The sequence below is a fragment of the Leuresthes tenuis genome, unplaced genomic scaffold, assembly GCF_036924035.1.
Source record: "Leuresthes tenuis unplaced genomic scaffold, fLeuTen1.0.hap1 SCAF_8, whole genome shotgun sequence".
NCBI classification, from domain to species: domain Eukaryota; kingdom Metazoa; phylum Chordata; class Actinopteri; order Atheriniformes; family Atherinopsidae; genus Leuresthes; species Leuresthes tenuis.
This window is the reverse complement of record NW_027325362.1, coordinates 24,283,014-24,299,878: the sequence shown is the minus strand read 5'-3', so window position 1 is coordinate 24,299,878 and position 16,865 is coordinate 24,283,014. Positions and strand designations below refer to the sequence as shown.

At 40.6% G+C, this 16,865-nt stretch overlaps 1 non-coding gene across 1 annotated transcript; it reads right to left on the bottom strand.

Annotated features, from left to right (window-relative positions):
- Positions 1 to 237: 237 nt before the first annotated feature.
- Positions 238 to 351, bottom strand: LOC140313538 (U5 spliceosomal RNA). The gene has a single exon (XR_011917058.1). It is a non-coding gene; the product is annotated as a U5 spliceosomal RNA (small nuclear RNA).
- Between the last annotated feature and the right edge of the window lie 16,514 nt (positions 352 to 16,865).

Below are 16,865 nucleotides of genomic sequence, written 5' to 3'. Positions count from 1 at the left end.
GTTTTCGAGGTGGCCAGAGTGTCACTTTGCATCTCCGCCCACCCGCTGCACTGAGCACTCTTCAGCCCTTTTAAATGGTATAACTTTGCACTCCCGCACGCTCCAGCGAGCACCATTCAAGCAACAACTTTGCACTCCAGCTTCGAACATCGGCACAGTCGCAACAAGTAAGGCAACTCTACTCAGAGAAGTCACTCTGCACAATAACAAGATTTCTTTTGCAGACAGAAAGGGCTTCACCCGCAAATGTAAAGCCTGCCAAAAATAGAAACAACTCATTAGTGCTGCTCTCCACGGAAATCTTTAGTAAAAGGCGAAAGACTTGTACGTTATGAAGAGAAACCAGAGTACGATTATCCGTCACTGCGGGCATTCTGTAGTGAGCTGTAGGAAAATAGGCAGGGAGCAATGCCGGCTGGGGTATATGTTCTTGTATGTTGTCTGACTGTTTGATTTGAATGTGTTGTGTAAGTGTCCTGTTGAATGTTACATGTTTGGGCTTTGACACGCTTCACTGTGGTTGTTAACTGTGTGGTGTGTCCTGAAATGTTATATGTTTAGGCTGTGTGACATGCTTAATGCTTGTCAGTAGCTACCCACTTATTCATATATAGCAACTGACAACATAAGAAGTCCGGACATACTTTGATAGTAGTTGTAGAAGTATCCTTATTGATAATAGATAAACTAATTCAGAGTGATAGAACAGTAGATGAACAGGTGCCTGCACATGTCTCACGAAAATAAAATGGGTGTATGATTGCTGACAGCAGAGCAATACTGCCAAACTTATGAGTTCTTGTGGCAAACTTGATTCAGTGTCTTGACGTGTATACGCTGTTTCGCTGACTTGATTGTCACAAGAAACAAAGTGTGTTTGATAAGATCCGACCATTTTATTACGGGAGGATCAGTATGTATGGATTCTGATGTGACTTATAAACCCATTCGTATCTTAAGCATAATCTAATACGTGAGACAACGCCCTGGCACACAATCAAAAATAAAAAAAGAGAGAGCGGTTTTGTGTCCCCACAGTCCATAATGTAGAAGAGAGAGAAAAAAGCCTTTCTGATTTGGTGTGTGTGCTCACAGTGCAGAGTGTAGAGAAAATAGAGAAAAGAAAGCTGTTTTGGTGTCACGGGTGTTGTGACTTACACACACACATTTCTGAATTGAGAAAGGAAATTATTTTAGAGGAAGCACTAGAGTTTAGATCCCACATTTGTTGATAGGCATTCATTTATTTTTTTCTTTTAATCAGTTTTAAAGTGAATACTAACTGAGAAATTAAAAAGGTGAAGAGTTTAGAAGCTTGGTTCAAGAGCAAAACTTGGTTTATGATCAGCTGAGTCTCTAAATAGAACAGCAAAGGGCTTCATCGAACATTTAAAAAAGATTCAGATTGTTAGAATATCCAGAATTTATAGGAATGGTGGTGATTACTCTTATTTTCTAGAATGGAAATAACTGCACCATGTCTGTTTTATGAATTTAAGGGGCTAAAAAGTTTTGTTCTCGTTTTTCTATGATTAACCGAATGTATGTGAGAGTCCAAACAGACAGAAGGGTTACGGCCGAGCGCTGGACCTTCCAAAAAAGATGAGACAGGCTGGACCCGTGCCATACTAGTTAAGACCTGCCTGTGGATAACAGGTTCTTTAAACTCTCACACACACGTTCGCACACATACATCCATACACACACACATTCTTGAGCTGAGGTTTTTACAGCACATAGTTTTACTAATTATTGAAATATCTTTTTTTAGAATAAATAAATGAATAAAGTTTTGTCTAGCAGGTCAAATATGTGCAAAATACAATCCACAGGACTAAGACCAAAACGAAGATAATTCCCTAAGCCAGTGTATCTTTTTCAACATATTTGTTTGGATTTCATTATTTCATTATTGTGTAGATTTCATTGAACTAAATTAATGTTAAGGGAAACGATTCTGCTCAGTGACAACAGAGGTTTTTACCAAATGGACTGAAATATTTCCATGTGCACAAGCAGATGCACTCTCAGTAGCAAAAGCACGGGTAAAATAAATCATTTCTAGATTTGAAATTCCTGAAAAGATCTTCAGTGATAATTTTACACACTTTGTAAACAATGTCATCTCACTGATGGCAAAGAACTTAAAATAGACCTTAGAAACCACTGTGCATATCATCCACAATCAGCAGGTTTCGTGTAGAGACACAATGGAATAATTAAGTCAAGACTGAAAAAAATCATGGAAGAAATGGGAAATATTGGGTTTACTGTTTACCATCCTAAAAATGCATCCTCCAACTAGCACAAGATGAACTCCATTTGAGAAAAGGTATGGAAGACCATTTGTACTCCCACAGTCAAAACATAGTCATCAACTGACATGATGAAGAAAAAAAAGAAAAAGAGAAGAAATCTTAGCAGAATACAAATATTAACAAGTAGAGAGATCTCTTCTGTTTAGTCTGTTAACTATCACTATCTATTTGTATCTATTTGCTCAGCCTGTTACAACTCCAGACAAAAAGGTTTAACCATTCTGATAAATAGAAGAGTAAATTTCACCGTAAACAACACAGTTATAGATCCAGAAGGTAGATTTCTAATAGTTAATTTATCTATTCAAAATATGAATTTATGCATTGCAAATATATATGGTCCAAATGTGGATGATCCCTCATTTTTTCACCCCTTTTTCACTTCCCTCTCTGATCACTCAGATAACACACTCATCATAGGAGGGGACTTTAACATGGTATTAGACTCAGGAGTAGACAGACTCAGTACTTCAGGAAGTCAGCGGAACTGGCAGTCCACGAATATTGTTAAACAGTATATGAAAGATTTTGGTCTTTGTGATGCTTGGCGCTCCCACCACCCCACTCTTAGTTAGCAGTTCCTTGATGAGGGATATTTCAGACACCAAAATCCACCCCATCACTATCAGTGATCACGCTCCAGTTTCTATCACACTGAAGAATAACAGAGTTACACCACCAGCTAGGAACTGGAGATTTAATACATCATTACTAAAAGACCCTGATTTTATTAATTATTTCAAAAGGGAATGGTCTGCATATTTATAAAATAATGACCTGCCAGGAATGTCAGCTTGTACTCTCTGGGAAGCCGGAAAAGCAGTTATGAGAGGCAAAATAATCTCTATTTCATCAAAACTGAATAAGGATATTATATAGCTCCCCAAATGCGTGTGTCAGGACAAATGATCAAACCTCTCCAAGCTTCAGTCTGCAGAGAGTTACAAGACAGGGTTGCCCACTTTCTCCCTCACTTTTTGCTATTTTCATCAAACCTTTAGCAGCTGCTATCAGACAAGATAGAAATATTAAAGGCATCCAACCCCAAAATATTGAGCATAAAATAAGTCTTTATGCTGATGATGTATTACTTTTCCTTCAGAACTCTCAAACGTCTCTCACTCACACGATCACACTCAAAATAATCTCTTTTTCATCAAATAAGAAAAAGAGGGAAAGTTCAAGGATATCAGATTTAGAACTCAGGATTAAATCATTAGAAATTGTCTACAGTACCTCGAAAGAGGAATACATACTTAATGAACTAAGAAAAGCTAAACTTGAATTAAACAAAATTATTGATAAACAAACACAGTTTCTGATACAAAGACTTCGCTTGGAGAACTTTGAGCACGGCAATAAATCTGGAAGGTTCCTAGCTAACCAACTAAAGAGAAACAACAATCACTTCTGTTAAAGACTCAAAAGGAAATGTCACCCATGACCCCGATGTAATCAACAATGCTTTTAGGGACTTCTATAAAACCTTATATTCATCACAAAATGATCCATCAGACAGTAACATAGATCAGTTTCTTAGTAATATCAACCTTCCAAAATTACAAACCGAATAGGCAAAGGCTCTGGATTCATCTCTTTCAATAGGAGAACTCCATGAAGCCCTTCAATATATGCCTAGTAACAAAGCCCCGGGACCAGATGGTTTTCCAGCAGAGTTCTACAAAGTAATTTGGACTGTTTTGGCACCTGCATTTCACAAAATGGTATTACAAGTTAAGCAGATTGGCAGATTATCCCCACACATGAACTCTGCTAACATTATCTTGCTACAGAAACCACAAATTTTTATTCGCAACATTAAACAAATTTGGGTTTGGGTCACACTTCATCAACTGAATAAGGATATTATATAGCTCCCCAAATGCGTGTGTCAGGACAAATGATCAAACCTCTCCAAGCTTCAGTCTGCAGAGAGTTACAAGACAGGGTTGCCCACTTTCTCCCTCACTTTTTGCTATTTTCATCAAACCTTTAGCAGCTGCTATCAGACAAGATAGAAATATTAAAGGCATCCAACCCCAAAATATTGAGCATAAAATAAGTCTTTATGCTGATGATGTATTACTTTTCCTTCAGAACTCTCAAACGTCTCTCACTCACACGATCACACTCAAAATAATCTCTTTTTCATCAAATAAGAAAAAGAGGGAAAGTTCAAGGATATCAGATTTAGAACTCAGGATTAAATCATTAGAAATTGTCTACAGTACCTCGAAAGAGGAATACATACTTAATGAACTAAGAAAAGCTAAACTTGAATTAAACAAAATTATTGATAAACAAACACAGTTTCTGATACAAAGACTTCGCTTGGAGAACTTTGAGCACGGCAATAAATCTGGAAGGTTCCTAGCTAACCAACTAAAGAGAAACAACAATCACTTCTGTTAAAGACTCAAAAGGAAATGTCACCCATGACCCCGATGTAATCAACAATGCTTTTAGGGACTTCTATAAAACCTTATATTCATCACAAAATGATCCATCAGACAGTAACATAGATCAGTTTCTTAGTAATATCAACCTTCCAAAATTACAAACCGAATAGGCAATGGCTCTGGATTCATCTCTTTCAATAGGAGAACTCCATGAAGCCCTTCAACATATGCCTCGTAACAAAGCCCCGGGACCAGATGGTTTTCCAGCAGAGTTCTACAAAGTATTTTGGACTGTTTTGGCACCTGCATTTCACAAAATGGTATTACAAGTTAAGCAGATTGGCAGATTATCCCCACACATGAACTCTGCTAACATTATCTTGCTACAGAAACCAGGAAAAGACCCCATACTTCCATCCAGCTACCGCCCACTATCTCTAATAAATGCAGACCTCAAAATAATTTGTAAAGCCCTTGCCAAAAGAATGGAAAAAATAACTACACTGATAATACATCCTTACCAGACAGGTTTTATAAAGGGTAGACACTCATCCATTAACACTTGCAGGCTAATTAATCTCATAGAATATTTTACCATCAACAACCTGGAAACCACAATAGTCTCTCTAAATGCAGAAAAAGCATTTGATTGAGTGAACTGGAAATTTTTATTCGCAACATTAAACAAATTGGGTTTGGGTCACACTTCATCAACTGAATAAGGATATTATATAGCTCCCCAAATGCGTGTGTCAGGACAAATGATCAAACCTCTCCAAGCTTCAGTCTGCAGAGAGTTACAAGACAGGGTTGCCCACTTTCTCCCTCACTTTTTGCTATTTTCATCAAACCTTTAGCAGCTGCTATCAGACAAGATAGAACTATTAAAGGCATCCAACCCCAAAATATTGAGCATAAAATAAGTCTTTATGCTGATGATGTATTACTTTTCCTTCAGAACTCTCAAACGTCTCTCACTCACACGATCACACTCATAAATAAATTCTCAGCACTTTCTGACTACTCTATCAATTGGTCTAAGACCACAGTTCTGCCCATTAACTGTAGGGTCCAGAATATAGCTGTGATCACTTTACAGTCAGGAAGTATTAGATATTTAGGCATAAAAATTTCCTCCAGGCTCTCAGAGCTAACAAAGCTAAATTATGTGCAATTATTAAAGACAGTAGAGGATGATCTCTCTCGTTGGAAGTCCTTGCCTATATCACTTATGGGGAGAGTTACAACCATTAAAATGATGATACTACCAAAAGTTAATTATTTGTTCTCAATGATCCCCATAAAACCATCTGCTACTTGGTTTAAGTCACTAGATTCATGCATCTCCAAATTTCTGTGGAAAAACAAACCACCACATATTAGTTTAAAAACCCTACACAAGACCAAGGACTGTGGTGGATTAGATTTACCTAATTTTCAGCACTATTCCTTAGCCAATAGGTTACAGTATATATCGAAATGGTTTAAACCTAGCCCAATAGATGAACCATGGATAAATATAGAACAAGCATTGTGTGATAATCTGGAAATCTCTGACCTACCACTTATTAGTCAAAACGTTTCAAAAGCATTAACATCAGCACCTCTCTGACAGCCTGGTGGGAATTTCTGGGTCTAACACACTCAAACATCTGCTCACATTGCACAGATAACACACCTGATGATTATGCACACGCTTTGTGGTTTTGTGCGCCTGTCCAGAAGTTCTGGCTTGAAGTCTGTAAGGACCTATCAACATGGCTAAAGTGTAGCATCCCTGCATGCCCCACACTGTGCATACTGGGTGACTTAGACAACATCAACATGGAAATTAACTCAGCACACATGGTTCTCACAGTGTTATGTATCGCAAAGAAAACTATTCTCATGAACTGGAAAGCGAAGAACAATCTGTGTATTAACCAGTTTAGAAATTTTCTTTTAGATTATATTAGCATGGAAACAATGTCGGCCTCCTCAGAACATCAATTGGCTGAATTTCATTCTCTCTGGTCCCCTCTGATTAGCTTTATCACATAGTGGTGGTGGTGGGTTGCTGTCCCGTCGCTCTGGGCGGTTGGGTGTGTGCTGGGGGGGGCTGTCAGGCTTCGGGCGGCTGGTGGTCTCTCGGGTCATGGGGACCGGGTTGGTCATTGCTGGGGGGGACTGTGTGTCGGGCTTGGAGGGGGCTGGGCTACCCTGGACGCGCCACAGTATGGGTTGGGTGGTGCAGGTCCTGGTGCTGGGCTTGTTGCTCTGGGACCTCCAAGGTGTCCGCAGATGGTTGTTTTTTTTTCAGGGGGTTGGGGCGTGCGGTGGGGGGGGGGGGGTTGCTGGGTGATGGTGGGTCTCAGGCCCGGGCTGCTGCGACTGGTGTAACCGGGTGGTTTGTTTGTTTGTTTTTTGTTGTTGTTTGTTTGTTTTTTCAACCTGGGGTTGGGTTGAGTGGGGTGGGGCGGGATGGGTACCTTCTGGGGGTACAGTAGCTCCTGGAATATGGTCGCTGCAGGCCCCGAGCCTGGTGGACATCAGGTCCTCCTGCCCTGTGTTGAAAATATTGAAGAGCCAGAAGGGTGAGGGGAGGTGTCTTCTTCGCACACCCCTGCTTCCTGGTTGCTGCTCGGGGCGGGAGGGGCCAGGAGGATTAATTAATTGTTCTGCTGGTTCGGGGTCTGTGGTGGCTGGGAGGCTGCTGGCCCCCTGGTGTGCCCGCTGCATTACACCCCAGCGGAGTCGAGGGAGGGAGGACGTGTGGATGTGTGGATGTATGGGACGTGAAAGTGTGTGTGGTAATGATTGGGCCTGGATCTGGGACTTGCTGTCGCCTGGCCTGCCTGTGCTTCTCCCGATGGGGGGGCAGCGTTGCCTCTCCCCGCTGCTCGCGACTTCACCCACCTGTGGGCACGTCTTGACTCCCAGGGCACTTGGCCAGGGGCGCTGGGGCAGGCGCTGACCCACTGTGTGGCTGTCTGGGGCGCTTGGCCCTCCTGGGTATTGGGTGGGGCCTCTGCCGGGGGGTTTGGGGGAGCTCGGGCTCCTGGGGCCCGGGTCCAGTGCACGGCCCATGTCTGGGCGGCTGGGGCCTGGCGGGGTCGGTGGGCTTTTGCCCCTGGCTCCCGGAGGGCCTCTGCCCTATGCTTATGGGGGCTCTTTCCGGGGGCTTCCTCTGCAGTCTTCTGGGTGGATGCGTAGTTGCCCCTGCGGTGGGCTTCCTGGGTTCTGTGCTCTGTGGGGGCTGCTGGTGGCCTGGGTCTTGTGGCCCTCTCTGCCTGCTTCTGATTGCTTGGGGGGGTTGTGGATTGTCGCCCTGTATGCTTATACACTCATAACTAAGCACGGTTATCATGTAGGTCTTGTGCCATGGGTGTTGCATGTTCTCACACACACACACACACATTCATTAGTCCAGTAGCATGGTCGCTAAGCAGTTGATGTATTATCATGTCGTCTCAGGTCATCTGTATCCACAGCTGTGTTGTATGCGATTGCCGCTTCTTGTGCTTGTTTTTGTTTGTTTGTGTGTTTGTTTTTTCTCTGCTTGTCTGCTTTCAGGTGCTCCTGATGACGCTAAGGCTGGATTCCCCTCAGAGGCCATGGATTGTTGTCTGTTTTGTTTTTTACAGGTGTAGCAGCTGGTTGTCTGGTTTTTGTTTCTATTTTTGTTCTGTTTCCTCTTCTTCTTTCCTTGTCCCCCGGTCCGGTTCAGTTCTATTACATGTCATATATTATAAACAGAAATAAATAAATGGGCATCAAGGGGAGCTTTACATTTATAAAACTTCCCTTGGCAAAGCAAATCTGTTTGGCATCAAAGGTATTCAGACTACAATTCTGCTGCCATAATGCTGAACAGGACAAGGGGGAAAAAAAAAAAAAGTAAAGAAGACAGTTCTGCCGAAAGCCAGGTACTAGACCTGTTCTAAGTTCTATACTTTTTAAAAGGGGCGTGTTTATCAACTATGGAATTAGAAGATTTACAAAAATGGTCAAGTGCTAGATCTTCATCTGGGATTTTAACAGTGTCATGAGTATAACTATTCAACAGATCAGTTAAAAACAAAAGCCTGCTCATGGAGATGTTTCAGGATCTGGATACCAAGCGTGGACCTAATGTTTTCATTTTTGCAATTCTGATACAGGCTATTGAGCAGTGATAACTAACACCAAGTTCAGATACTGCAGATTTTCTACCTTTGATTTGTTAAGATTGAGCCAATCAGGGAAAACCTTGAAGGATCTCTTAAGTTTGGTTTTGTAGGATCAGTAATTACCGGAGAAAGGTTGATATTGGTACACACCTTTTTTAAATGATCAGAGGCAGAGTTCAACTTGTTTAAATTAAAATTGCCACACAGAGATTGGGTTTAGGCCACATGCACACAGAAGGACATCAGCAAATATAAGAAATATTAAACATTTACACATAGATTTTTGAATACATGTAGAGGAATGATACTTTGAAATGTGCTCATTGCGGAGTTATGATCAGTTGAGTAATGAAGGTTGAACTATTCTGGGAAAGAGGTTCTATTCCCAGCATCATGATGGACACTCCTGATATAGAAGGTTTCGCTAACGCATTGGAATTGTTTTACTATTTTCATATGCATGTGCAATGAAGAATTGCTTGCTGCTGATAAATGCAAAGAAGAACAGCTTACACATAGATGCTCACATATAGGCTGCTGAATGCAATGAAGACCTGCTTATCCAGTAAAGTTCAATGTCAATGTGTAATATTCAATTAGGATTTGCAAAACAGTGAAGTTAAACAATGAATGGGTCCATAGTTGGTATGAGAAGACTACAGGAATATTTACCTGGGTGTACGTTCAAACAGAGATGAGAAAATTGCGATAAATAATTGTTTGTTTGTTTGTTAGTATGTATATGAATGTTATGTGTATAAACTGTGTTGAGTAATAGTTACTCAGTAGTGTCTCAGTGAAACAACCGACGGGGGAAGCCTTGCGGTGACAACAAAAGCAGTGTTTTACTGATCAGTCAAGTTGCTCCAGTGTACTCCATACAAACTGGTTGGCTACTGAAGGGATAGAAAATGGGGAATACTTGTTTTAAAGCAAACAAGGAATTAGATGGGAAAAATACATGTTTTAACGGGACCCAGACAATATTGAATACTCAGACAGATGGGAGAAGAAGTGTAGTTTTGTAGGAAATCAAAAAATTATTACATAAAATTAGTGAAATCAATTGAAGAATGCCTTTCTGAAGAGCTGTTTACCACAGATGAGCAGCTTTGCGACCAAACACATTGTAGATCGCTTTACTGTCAAAATGATCTAATTTAATGGATTGGTTTAGACATGCATAACAGCATTTTAAGAACAAAGAGAGAAACAAAAAGGGACAACGCTTCATGGTGGAAGGTGATGTATAAATAACTGTGTATATGATGAAGGAGAGACCATTTGAGCAGCACCGCCATTTCGCAGCACAGGGACAGCAGTCCAAGTTAAAGGATCTCCCACGTGGTATCACCTGTCACACTGTGTCAAGGCATCAAAAAAAGAAAAAACACCAAACTCAAGGACAAAGAGACGAAGACTCCGGTGAACGAAGAGAGAGGACTGACAAACCAGAAATACAAAAGGATGCTCGATATCAAGATCCAGAAGAAGAGGCTAACAATGCCACGAACACTTACGATGCTGGGAATGATGCCAGCAATGAACAGAGAAGAAGATTCAGTGTCATCAATCTGCAACACGTGCCTCTAATGAGGGGGTGAATATAGAATCCTCAACGATTACAACGTATCTGGGAACTGTGACAACAACAAGGTTTAAACCATTTTGATATATATTGTAACCTATTGGCTAAGGAATAGTGCTGAAAATGAGGTAAATCTAATCCACCATTGTCCTTGGTCTTCTGTAGGGTTTTTGAACTAATACGTGGTGGTTTGTTTTTCCACAGAAATTTGGAGATGCATGAATCTAGTGACTTAAACCAAGTAGCAGATGGTTTTATGGGGATCATTGAGAACAAATAGTTAACTTTTGGTAGTATCATCATTTTAATGGTTGTAACTCTCCCCATAAGTGATATAGGTAAGGACTTCCAACGAGAGAGATCGTCCTCTACTGTCTTTAATAATTGCACATAATTTAGCTTTGTTAGCTCTGAGAGCCTGGAGGAAATTTTTATGCCTAAATATCTAATATTTCCTGACTGTAAAGTGATCGCAAGTATATTCTGGACCCTACAGTTAATGGGGAGAACTGTGGTCTTAGACCAGTTGATAGAGTAGTCAGAAAGTGCTGAGAATCTATTTATGAGTGTGATCGTGTGAGTGAGAGACGTCTGTGAGTTCTGAAGGAAAAGTAATACATCATCAGCATAAAGACTTATTTTATGCTCAATATTTTGGGATTGGATGCCTTTAATATTTCTATCTTGTCTGATAGAAGCTGCTAAAGGTTTGATGAAAATAGCAAAAAGTGAGGGAGAAAGTGGGCAACCCCGTCTTGTACCTCTCTGCAGACTGAAGCTTGGAGAGGTTTGATCATTTGTCCTGACACTTGCATTTGGGGAGCTATATAATATCCTTATCCAGTTGATGAAGTGGGACCCAAACCCAAATTTGTTTAATGCTGCGAATAAAAATTTCCAATTCACTCCATCAAATGCTTTTTCTGTATCTGGAGAGTCGATTGTGGTTTCCAAGTTGTTGATGGTAAAATAGTCTATGAGATTAATGATCCGGTTTGTGAACGAACTGTTGTGCCTACTGCTCTTCAGCCTGTCAAATGAAACGTAGAATTTGAAACGTGACAAATGAACGAAGACCCAAGGAGTTGAGTCGTAAACGAATCAATACTGTTTCCTGTGCGAGGACCCGTCAGCCGAGGAGTTGAGTCATGAACGAATCAATACTGTTTCCTGTGCGAGGACCCGTCACCCGAGGAGTTGAGTCGTGAACGAATCAATACTGTTTCCTGTCCTGCTGACTGAGCTTATGAAGCTGCCGCCTGCCATGTGGTGAGGAAGGGTACTGCATGAAAATGAACGAATCACTCACTGAGACAACTCGTTACTCCCGAGTCATATAAAAAATTAGTTCATATCAAACGAATTGCTCACGAACGACACATCACTATCTATTTGACGAGTTATGAATGAATTCGGATTTTACAATAAAATTAATTCCTTCTCTCAAACCAAGTTCAAATGGCTTTGTCCTTCATATTTATCTACTTCTAATCTAGTTTCAACAATAACCAGACCTAATTTTCAGCAATAAGCTTCTCTCGAGGAGATATGAAGAAATACAGATTTTGCTATAAAATGAAATCCTTCTATCAAACTGACTTAAAACGGTTTGTCCTTATTTCTTCACTTATGATGAAGTTGCAACAATAAACAACAAACTTTATATTATGAGAAAGAACCAGACTCATTCTTCAGGAATCCAAAAATAAGCTCTATTTTACGAGTTATGCACAAATTCGGATTCTCCTATAAAACGAATTCCTTAACTCAAACCAAGTTAAGACTGCTTTGTCCTTCATATTTATTCATGTCTAATCAAGTTTCAACGATAAACAACGTTGTACTTTGTAGAATGAGAAAGAACTTCTTCAGGAATAAGCATCTCTCGACATACGACGAAGTACAGATTTTGCTATAAAATTAATTCCTTCTATCAGCCTGACTTAAAACTGTTTGTCCTCCTTATTTATCCACTTCAAATCAAGTTTAAACAATTAAAAAAAAATTGTAGTTTGAGAAAGAACAACTTAATCTACAGCAATCAGTATAAAAAGAGGGTAAGAAAAGGTGCAAATACCAACCATACATCACTAAAAGGTGGAGCGGAAGTATTCGGCTGCAAGTAGGTGTGAATATTCGACCATAATTTGTAAAAAGCGGGTAAGAAAAGGTTCAAATGCCCGACTATATATTAACAAAAGAGGGAGGAGAGGTCTTCGGATGAGAGTGGGTGAGAATTTCCAACCATAATCTATAAAATGCGGTGAAAAAAAAGGTGTGAATACCCCATAGAACACTAAAAGGTGGAGCGGAAGTGTTCTATATTTAGCGGGTAAGGTGTGAATGACCGACTAAATATCAACAAAAGTGGGGGTTGAGGTCTTCGGATGCAAGTGGGTGTGAATATCCCACCATACAAGTATGGTGGAGAGGAAGCTGTGAATGGCCGACCATAGTAAAAAGCGGGTGAGAAAAGGTGCGAATGTCCAACCATACATGATCAAAACAGGGAGCGGAGGTGTTTGGCTGCGACAAGGTGTGAATGTCCACCCATAATTAATGAAAAGCGGGCAACAATTGGTTCGAATGCCCAACCATACATCATAAAAAGCAGGAGTGGATGTGTTCGGCTACAAGAAGGTTTGAATGTCTGACCATAGTTTGTAAAAAGCGGGTAAGAAAAGGTTCGAATGCCCGAACATACACCATCAAAGGAGGAAGCGGAGGTGTTCAGCTGTGAGTAGGTGTGAATCTCCAACCATAATTGCTGAAAAATATGTTAGAAAAGGTAAGAATGCCGGTCCATACATCATCAAAAGCGGGAGAGGTGGTGTTCGGCTGCAAGTAGGTGTCAATGTCCAGCCATAATTACGGGTAAGAAAAGGTAGTATTGCCAGACCATACATGATCAAAACAGGGAGCGGAGGTGGTTGAGCTGCAAGAAGGTGTGAATGTCCGACTAAAGTTTGTAAAAAGCGGGTAAGACAAGGTGCGAATGCCCGACAATGTATGATCAAAGGAGGGAGCGGAGGTTTTCGGCTGCAAGAAGGTCTGAATGTCCACCCATAATTCCTAAAAAAATGGGTAAAAAAAGGGTGCGAATGCCCGACAATGTATGATCAAAGGAGGGACAGGAGTTGTTCAGCTGCAAGAAGGTGTGAATGTCCACCAATAATTACTGAAAAATGGGTAAGAAAAGGTGAGAATGCCCAACCATACATCATCAAAAGCAGGAGTGGATGTGTTCGGCTACAAGAAGGTTTGAATGTCCGACCATAGTTTGTAAAAAGCGAGTAAGAAAAGGTTTGAATGCCCGAACATACACCATCAAAAGAGGGAGCGGAGGTGTTCCGCTGTAAGAAGGTGTGAATGTCCGACCATAGTTGGTAAAAAGCGGGTAAGAAAAGGTTAAAATACCCGACTGTACACAATCAATAGCGGGAGTGGAGTTGTTCGGCTACAAGGTGTGAAAGTCCGACCATGGTTTGTAAAAAGCGGGTAAGAAAAGGCTCGAATGCCCGACTATAGACCATCAAAAGAGGGAGCAGAGGGGTTCAGCTGCAAGAAGGTTTGAATGTCCATTAATAATTGCTTTAAAACATGAAAGAAAATTTTCGAATATCAAACCGCACATGATCATAAGCGGGAGAGGAGGTGTTCAGCTGCAAGAAGATGTGAATGTCCACCCATAATTCCTGAAAAATGGGTAAAAAAAAGATGTGAATGCCCATCCATACATTATCAAAAGCAGGTGTGAATGTCAGATCATAATTTGCAAAAAGTTGATGAGAAAGGGTGAGAATGCCCGACTATACACCATCAAATGCGGGAGCGGAGGTGTTCGGCTGTGAGTAGGGTTGAATCTCCGACCATAATTGCTAAAAAATGTGTTACAAAAGGTAAGAATGCCGGACCATACATCATTAAAAGCGGGAGAGGTGGTGTTCGTCTGCAAAAAGGTGTGAATGTTTGACTAAAGTTTGTAAAAAGTGGGTAAGACAAGTTGCGAATGCCCGACAATGTATGATCAAAAAATCGGGAGCGGAGGTGTTCAGCTGCAAGAAGTTCTGAATGTCCATCAATAATTGCTAGAAATCATGAAAGAAAATTTTCGAAAATCAAACCGCACATTATCATAAGTGGGAGAGGAGGTGTTCAGCTGCAAGAAGGTGTGAATGTCCACCCATAATTCCTGAAAAATGGGTAAAAAAAAGATGCGAATGCCCAACCATACATCATCAAAAGCAGGAGTTGATGTGTTCGGCTGCAAGAAGGTTTGAATGTCCAAGCATAGTTTGTAAGAGGCGGGTCAGAAAAGGTTCGAATACCCGAACATACACCATTAAAACAGGGAGCGGAGGTGTTCCGCTGTAAGAAGGTGTGAATGTCTGACCATAGTTGGTAAAAAGCGGGTAAGAAAAGGTGAAAATACTCGACTGTACACAATCAATAGCGGGAGCTGAGTTGTTCGGCTACAAGAAGGTGTGAAAGTCCGACCATGGTTTGTAAAAAGCGGGTAAGAAAAGCCTTGAATGTCCGAATATACACAATCAAAAGCGGAAGCGGAGGTGGTTCAGCTGCAAGAAGGTGTGAATATCCGACTAAAGTTTGTAAAAAGCGGGTAAGACAAGGTGCGAATGCCCGACAATGTATGATCAAAAGAGGGAGCAGAAGTTTTCGGCTGCAAGAAGGTCTGAATGTCCAACCATAATTTGTAAAAACCGGGGAAGAAAAGGCTCGAAAGCCAGACTATACACCATCAAAAGAGGGAGCGGAGGAGCTCCGCTGTAAGACGGTCTGAATGTCCATCAATAATTGCTAGAAAAAATGAAAGAAAATTTTCGAATATCAAATCGCACATGATCATAAGCGGGAGAGAAGGTGTTCGACTGCAAGTAGGTGTGAATGTCAAATCATAATTTGTAAAAAGCGGGTAAGAAAAGGTAAGAATGCCCAACCATAAATGATCAAAAGCGGCAGCAGAGATGTTCGGCTGGTATTTATCAATGTCTAGATAGATTTCAACAAAAAACAACGTTGTATTTTGCAGTAAAAGTAAAAGAAAGATTTCAACAAAGGATATTTTAACCTTTTCTTACCCGCTTTTTAATATATGTGGTCGGACATTCACACCGTCTTACAGCGGAACACCTCCGCTCCCGCATTTGATGGTGTATAGTCGGGCATTTTCACCCTTTCTCATCAGCTTTTTGCAAATTATGATCTGATATTCACACCTACTTGCAGTCGAACACCTCCACTCCATCTTTTGATGGTGTATGTTCGGGCATTCAAACCTTTTCTTATCCCAAATCATACCCGTTATGTATGATTTGGGATTTTATGTATAAAATTAATTCCTTCACTCAAACCAAGTTAAAACTGCTTTGTCCTTCATATTTATCAATGTCTAGATCGACTTCAACAAAGAACAACATTGTATTTTGCAGTAGTAGAAAGAGCAACACTGAAGGATCAGGAATCCGAGAATAAGCTTATTTTCATACGTTCTGTATGATTTGGGATTTTATGTATAAAATGAATTCCTTCACTCAAACCAAGTTAAAACTGCTTTGTCCTTCATATTTATCAATGTCTAGATCGACTTCAACAAAGAACAACATTGGATTTTGCAGTAGTAGAAAGAGCAACACTGGAGGATCAGGAATCCGAGAATAAGCTTATTTTCATACGTTCTGTATGATTTGGGATTTTATGTATAAAATGAATTCCTTCACTCAAACCAAGTTAAAACTGCTTTGTCCTTCATATTTATCAATGTCTAGATCGACTTCAACAAAGAACAACATTGTATTTTTCAGTAGAAGAAAAAGCAACACTGAAGGATCAGGAATCCGAGAATAAGCTTATTTTCATACGTTCTGCATGATTTGGGATTTTATGTATAAGAGAAATAAAAGGATACCTTCACTCAAACTCATTTTGACAGGTGACCTCTGACCTCTTATCGATCAATCAAATTAATATGACAGGTGACCTTTGTTTGACATCCGTTTGCTGACATCTGGGGATATGACTTTTGACCTCTTATCGATCGATCAAGCTATTTTGACGTGTGACCTTCGTTTGACATAGATTAGCCATCTGTTGAAGCGATCTAAGGAAGGAAGGGGGTGTTTATGGCTAGGGTTAAGAATGATTACAGCTAAAGTCAGGAGGTTGTGAGAAATATATTAGTTGAATGTTTAAATAAGAGAAAGGGTTAGGGTTAATAGAAAAGGTTAAGTTGTAGAAGCGGTCAGCATTTTAACAGCTTCAAAGACCGGTCCCTGTAAGGTAAAGATGGGAAAATAATTAGATGTGTGGGGGGTCGCAAGAATGCAACGTGTTAACAGACATCTGGCTGTCTCTGGCTGCACCATACTGTGACACTGAACGGAGGATGGGTTGT